General features: G+C 36.5%; 1 pseudogene; it reads right to left on the bottom strand.

Annotated features, from left to right (window-relative positions):
- Positions 1 to 5,244: 5,244 nt before the first annotated feature.
- LOC116110606 lies at positions 5,245 to 6,852 on the bottom strand (annotated as a pseudogene).
- Between the last annotated feature and the right edge of the window lie 321 nt (positions 6,853 to 7,173).

The following is a 7,173-nucleotide window of genomic DNA, read 5'->3' as shown; positions in this document are numbered from 1 at the left end:
TTCTTTCAGTTTTAAGCCTGATGTTTTGGTGTTGAATTGAAATCTAGTTTCAGGATGTTGGAGTTGTTTGATATTTGTGTATGTTATGTCTTCTTCCCTCAAATATGACAGTAATCCAATGTTCCTCTTTGGACAGCAATGACTCATTTAACTAAAAGGCAGAAGCATTTGGTGTCACTTATGATGATGTATTTTCATGTGATGGACACCCTAAACGCCATGCTAGTTTTTACGCTGATTGCCTTGCTGCTGAAGAATAGGAATAGACATAGACGGGGCATATCATATGCGGGTAACTTTAGCAGTAGCCATACCATTAGGACCCTCAATTTACAGAAAATGATTTTTGAAGATGATAACCAATGTGTAGTGAACTGTAGAATGAATATAACAACTTTTGAAAAATTATGTGTGTTACTTCAATGTGAAGGGGGGTTAAAATCAAGTAGAAATACATCTGTAAAGGAAATGGTGTGTAGTTTTCTTCACATTTGTGCACACCATATCAAGAACAGAGTCTTCAGCCGCCAGATAGCTAGGTCCAGTGAGACAATTAGCAGAAATTTTCATGCAGTGTTGAACGCTGTTTTAAGAATGCATACAATTTTACTAAAAGAACCTGAGCCTATCATGGAGGACTCAATAGATGAACGCTGGAAATGGGTCAAGGTACATAATGAAGAACCTAAACAGTATATTATGGCTGTTTTTATGCAGGTTCCTTTTTAGTACAACACTAATTTATTAAATCTGTGTTATCCTATTGGTAGAATTGTTTGGGCCAATTAGATGGAACACATATAAGGGTTCAAGTTGATGCCCGTGATAAACCTAGGTATCGCACTCGAAAAAATGAAATTGCAACGAATGTTCTTGCTGTTTACACACCAAAAATGGAATTCATTATATTCTTCCCTGGTGGGAAGGTTCAGTTGCTGATAGTAGAGTCCTTAGAGATGTCATTAGTATGAGAAATGGATTAAAGGTCCCTCAAGGTATAGTTTCTATACAATTTTCCAAGTTCATTACGGTAACGGTGAACGATTAGATGAGTATCCGTAATTTACATTTTTATTGTCATGCTAGGTTTTTACTATTTATGTGATGCGGGTTACACCAATGAGGAAAGGTTTTTGGCACCTTATAGAGGCCAAAGATACCATTTGAATGAGTGGAGAGATGGTTACCAACCAACGACACCTCAAGAATTTTTCAACATAAAACACTCTCGAGCAAGAAATTGCATTGAGAGATTTTTTGGTATCTTGAAAGCCTGTTGGAAGATTCTTAGTGAGAAATCTTTCTACCCTATCAAAACGCAGTGCAGAATAATATCCGCTTGTTGCCTTTTACATAACTACATTAGGTCTGAGATGGCCATTAACCCTATGAAAAGTGAGGTTAGTGAGATGAACAATACCCCACAGGAAGCCGATCCCGAACCTGAATTTATAAGCCATGTGGAACCCAGTGATGCATGGACTGGATGGAGGGATAATCTAGCGCACCAGATGTTTGAAAGTTGACAACGATCTAGGCAGTTGTAATTAGTTTAGGGTGTTTTTTCTTTGGGTGACAATAGTTATGCTATTTTGTACTTTGTAATATATATATATAATATATTTTGCATGCCATAATGACATTTGACGTTTGAATGTAAATTATTTGTCTTGGATTATATGTTTTTCGTTTTTGAATTTTCTATTGTATAAATATATTCTTGACTTTTATTGTTTACTGAGGGGTTGTATCATTTAATAACTAATTATTTGAGACCCTAAATATTTCAATGTTGACAGTTGTGCAATTTGGTGACCATAAAGCATGTTTTGTGGATGCTAGAAATATTGGCTTTGAAACAAGTAGAAACTCGTAGGATATATGAATGTTGGTATCAGATGAATGTTACTGAATAGATGTGGTTTATTAGGATTTAAAGTCAAACAATGGATGAAGAGAGAAAATATATCATTTGTTATCTTTTATCCTTGGAGACAAGGAAAAAAGGATAAAATGATGCTAAGTTTGCAAGTTCTTCTTTTTCCTTATTCATTTCAAGTCAGAAGCGTTTCTGAGTTAGTTTTGTTTAGTTTATGATCTATGTTGTATAACGGATTAATTTTGTATAGTTTGAGAAAACAAGAAGACTTACACTGCAATGATCACATACTATGGCTCTTATAATTATTACATCTTCCATTCTGTCTTGCTAATAATAATTAATAATATGGTACATAGAGCTGCTTTAATCAGTCCTTGCAAATAGTGTATAAATTAGTTTCCACCCTTTTTTTTTTTAATTCTTTCTGGGTACTTGGTCCACAGTTACAATTTTCCTACTTTTTGTTAATTTGTAAAAAGTCAATGGTGAGTTATTGCGTGATTGTTTGATATTTGTAAAGAATCTCTGATCATGAGGATCCAGTTGATTAGTGATTAGAGGCAGTGTTGGAAGTTGGAATCAATTTGATGTCTTATTCATTTTAATGTGGAAGGTAGCATTGTAAAACCTTTTAATTTGAATTTGCATTCAATTTCGACAATATATTATTGACTTCTATTTTTCTTGGATTATATTTTTTTCGTTTATGAATCTTCTATTGTATAAATATATTCCTGACTTTTATTATTTAGTAAGGGGTAGTATCATTCAAGATTTAATTATTTGCCTAATAAATGTTTCATTTCTTTTTCTTAATAGTTCATTCAACAATGGATAAGTCGGCAAAAGCTAGTGGAAGTCAAGATATGCCTTTGACATTGTATGACCCGAGCATCAGTAAGAAAGGGAAGAAAAAAGCCAGTGGAAGTGGAAGGAAAAGACAATGGACAAAAGAGGAGGATGCCATTTTAGCTAATTGTCTACTTACTTTGAAGGAATGTCGTCATTGGGGTGCTAACAATGGTACTTTCAAAACTGGGTTTCCTGACCAACTAGAAAAGACGATAGCAGAAAGAATTCCATCTTCTGGGTTGAAGGCAACACCACATATTGAATCGTGCTACAAGCTATCGAAAAGGCAATATGCTACCATTTCAGATATGTTAAATCAGGGCAGTGGCTTTGAGTGGAATGATGAAGATAAATGCATAACTATAAGCAATGATGTGTTTGAGGAGTGGGTGAAGGTAAGGTTTTTTCTATCTTCAATGCATCAGTAAATTTTATTAGTATATTAATTCTAAATTTCATCTATCTTTTTTTCTTTGATAGAGCCATCCAACTGCACAAGTATTAAGGAACAAACCTTTCCCCGACTACGACACATTAGCCATTGTTTTCGGTAGGGACCGAGCAAATGGAGCTAGAGCGGAGACCCCAGCTGATGCGGTTGGAGATCTTAGTTCAAAAATTCTCGAAAACAACAATGAATCAATGGATGTTGATGCTGATGCTAATAAAGGAAGTAACGTTCCAAACAAGGATGATGTGGCTGCCTCTAGAGCTAGTGGAACTCGTAGGACTTCCAGTAGCAACAAAAGAAAAAGAAATGACGATGGCATCTCTGAAATGGTGGACCAAATGAAGAAGTGGAGGGATACGTATAAGGTTGCTTCCCGAGGGATGGAAAAGTTTATTGCATCTTTTGACAAACTGGAGGATAGAAACTAGCGTTTGTTTGCAGAAATTGAAGAATTAGGACTTTTAACCCCCAACACTGACGATAGATGTTTTGGAGGTAATGTGCAAGGATCAGCACAAGATAGATGTTTTCATGGGGTTGTTGGAGTCACTTAAGAGGACATATGTCTTGTGCATACTAGACGAAAGTAATGTCTACCACCCACCTTTAGCCCCTGACACAATAAAGTTGACGGGGTTGTAAATATTTTTTACTCATAATTAAGTGTATTTTGTGTTGTCTAAGGACATATAAATCCTTAGATGTTTTTTATGTGTTTGTTATTGAAATGGTGCTGGGTTTAGGTTCCCACATGGGCAGTAGATGTATATTTTGTCGATCACCCGCCATTAAAAGGAAAGCAACATCAAGGAGGACTTTTGTAATCCAACACAAAGGGAAGAAGTCCAAAGTTAGTTGCCGAAGCATTTGAAGTGTCTACTGAAGACAATCGAAGTGTGAAGACATCTTTTGTCATGGTAAGTAATTCTTAAAGGCATTATTTTTGTTGTTGCAACTTCTTATTGGATTATCTTTATTGGCAAGCAAAAAGAAAGAATGAAGACATGATTGATCACAGTTTGATCCACTCACTGTTGAGCTCCAGTAACTCAAATCGAAACTTCAAGCACTCCGCTTTTCCGTTATGTTCTTGTAAAAATCTATACTAAGTATAATGTTTATGAGTTATTGCTTCTATGTTGCTTTCGATTGGATGTGTTAGATATGTTGGTTGTGTTGGATGCTACAATCTTTTTCTAAATATGAAAGTTTTTTGTTACATTGCTTCTGCTAAATGCATGACAAAGTGTAATGGCAGTAATGAAATGGAACAGATAATCAAGTGATAACTGATTACTTAAAGAAAATTAAACCAAAGGATGAACAAATGGAAATGGCAGTAATGAAATGGAACAGATAAGTAAGTGATAAACTGATTACTTAAAGGAAACAGATGATAAACAAAAGGAAATGGCAATGATGAAATGGAATGAAAAACAAATGATAAATTAAGTAATTATGTTAGTCAAAGAAAGCATAAAAGAAACCTATCCCAGCTAAACTTAAGAGGGTCAGCTTTCCTCCCCAATATCCATATTATGAACTTTTCCCATCTAATATCTAGTGCCTTCACCACCCTTTTGCCTCATTTTTATACTATTTCTCACTTAAAGAGAATTATTCCTTCATCCCATATCTGGCGGACATCTGTCCATCCCAAAACTGATTTTTGAACACCTCACCCTAACACCTCATCCATTGTAACACCTTACCCTAGCACCTCACCCATGGGAATCTTCCTTGTTATAGCCCAAATTCCCCTGCTTGCCTCCCTTGGCTTTCTTACAGAATACCACATATTAGGGACAAGGCCAAGAGACGATATGTACAAACCAAAAAGCAAAAGGAAAGAACCTAATCCTAATGCCCAAAAGCAGCCTAACATGCACCAAGAAAAACTACCCAAGCTGTTGCAAAAAAAGACAGCCAAGCCTTATACAAGAACAGCAAAAAAAACCAATAAGCAAAATAGCTGCTGCCCACAAACACTACAAAAACAGCAGTTGCTGGCTCAAAAAAAAACTGCAACACCTCACTAGTAGAACACCAAGGACAACATTTAACAAATCCCCACATCAAAAAGAAGATAAGCATCAAAACACCTTTGCTTGAGTGACCAACTCTCGGGGAGAACCAAAAAAATGGTGGGTAAAAATTCCCAAAAGGGTGTTGCATTAAGCAATGTAACACCCTTCACTAGTTGAGGGTTGCAAGCAGCAAAGTAAACTGCAACAAATACTCCAAGTGAGTTCCCACAATATATACTGGTTCACGAATGACCTCTTCTATGAAATAATGAACCCGATCCTGCCATAAATCCATAGAAAAAACAAGCTGACTCGTCTATGGTTCAGCGTCATCTCCAAATCCCCACACTTTATCCTTCCTTTTTGTTGTACCTCCTTTGTTAGACTATGCAGTAGGATCTTCAAATGGCAATGACATGCCTTGCCCAAGAAATTCAATTGCCCATACTCTATAATCCCTGCCCAAATCTTTTAGTTGCTTCTCATAATGAAAAGAACCAACCTCAAAACCAGAAAGAAACAGCACAGGTGGGGAATTTACATTTTCACACATACCTTCTCATAATGCACAGTAAATTTAGGTTTCCACTCCCAGAAGCAACTACTTATTGGTGCAGCACATTCACCATTGGATTCATCTAGCAAGCCTGGAATTAAAACCTTAGGTATCGATGCCCCATCTTTCAAAATATTTCCAACATCCTCATCCCCACCAATTGCATATCCATCATAGTTCCCACTCGATACCTTTGAAAAGACTTTTTTAAACCCTTCAACAGCTTTTAATGAATGAGAACCTTTCCCATGATCAAGATTCTTTAAATGTAAATCATGTCATCAGCTATATCGCCTTTTAACCTCAACAATCTAGCGTTCCCAAACCACCATTCTTCAAAATATTTAAAGAAGCACAACCATCAGGGCTGTCCGTGGGTGTTAACGGCCATCAATCTGGCCAAAAATGGCCACACGGAGCACGGAGGCCGTTTCGTGCCTACCATGTGCCGTTACGTTGCTGGCTTCTGGCAGTCGGCGGTAGTTGCCGGCGACTGACAGTGGCTGGGTTGGTGGGGGTGTATTATTGATTTTCCAAAATTTTATTATGGGGTTGTTTTTGCTAAATTTTTAAATGTAGGGGGTTAAAAATAATAATATTTAATTAAAGGACAATTTAGTAATTTAAACAATATACCCACCAATTTATTCCAACTAACCAAACACATTTTCCTATAGATTCCCAGTAATCTTCAAGGTAATATATCTTTCTAGTAATCCAACATTCCTAGTAATCTAACATTCCCTGAACCAAAAGCCCCCTTAGTTTTATTTCACTTGCTTTTTACCGAGTCCTAAAAGGTCAACTTGGTTGCAGCATTTGTATGTGGTAGTCACGTGGACGAAGCATTGTTGCAATTACAAGTGAACAAAAAGCCAACCGCAAAAACTGTCTATCATATTACGCATTCTGCCCAAGCAAATGCCTCTCATAATCATTCGTTGGATCCTGTCAAACGGCGCTTGTTTGAGAGGGTTTTTGAAAAGAAGACTTTTGTACCATGCCAAGCAAGAATGAGGGAAATGACTCTGCAAGAGGAGGTAGAAATTGCCCAGCTGAGAGTCCACAATTTCTGCAAGCGCATAAAGTGGTGAAAAGAGGCTATGTGTTTGGGCGGACCCAACCCCTTTGAGGGTAGCCCTAGCATTTAAAAAAAAATTGTTTGTATAGGCCTACAAAAAAATTGGTATTAATATATATATCTAGGCCTACACTTAATTTTTTTTAAATGACAACTATTATACATATATCCATGCCCACAAAAAACTTGCTATTAATATATATATTCTAGCCCACATCATATTAGAAGCTTAAAACTCTCTCCACTCTTCTCCACGGCTCCACATGTTTTTTTTCTGATTTTATCCTCAAAATTCTTTACTTTCTTATTCTCTCTTTCTCTTTC

Source organism: Pistacia vera, unplaced genomic scaffold, assembly GCF_008641045.1.
Source record: "Pistacia vera cultivar Batoury unplaced genomic scaffold, PisVer_v2 Contig1181, whole genome shotgun sequence".
In the NCBI taxonomy this organism is placed as follows: Eukaryota; Viridiplantae; Streptophyta; class Magnoliopsida; order Sapindales; family Anacardiaceae; genus Pistacia; species Pistacia vera.
The sequence above is the reverse complement of the archived record's forward strand: the minus strand, read 5'-3'. Positions and strand labels throughout refer to the sequence as shown.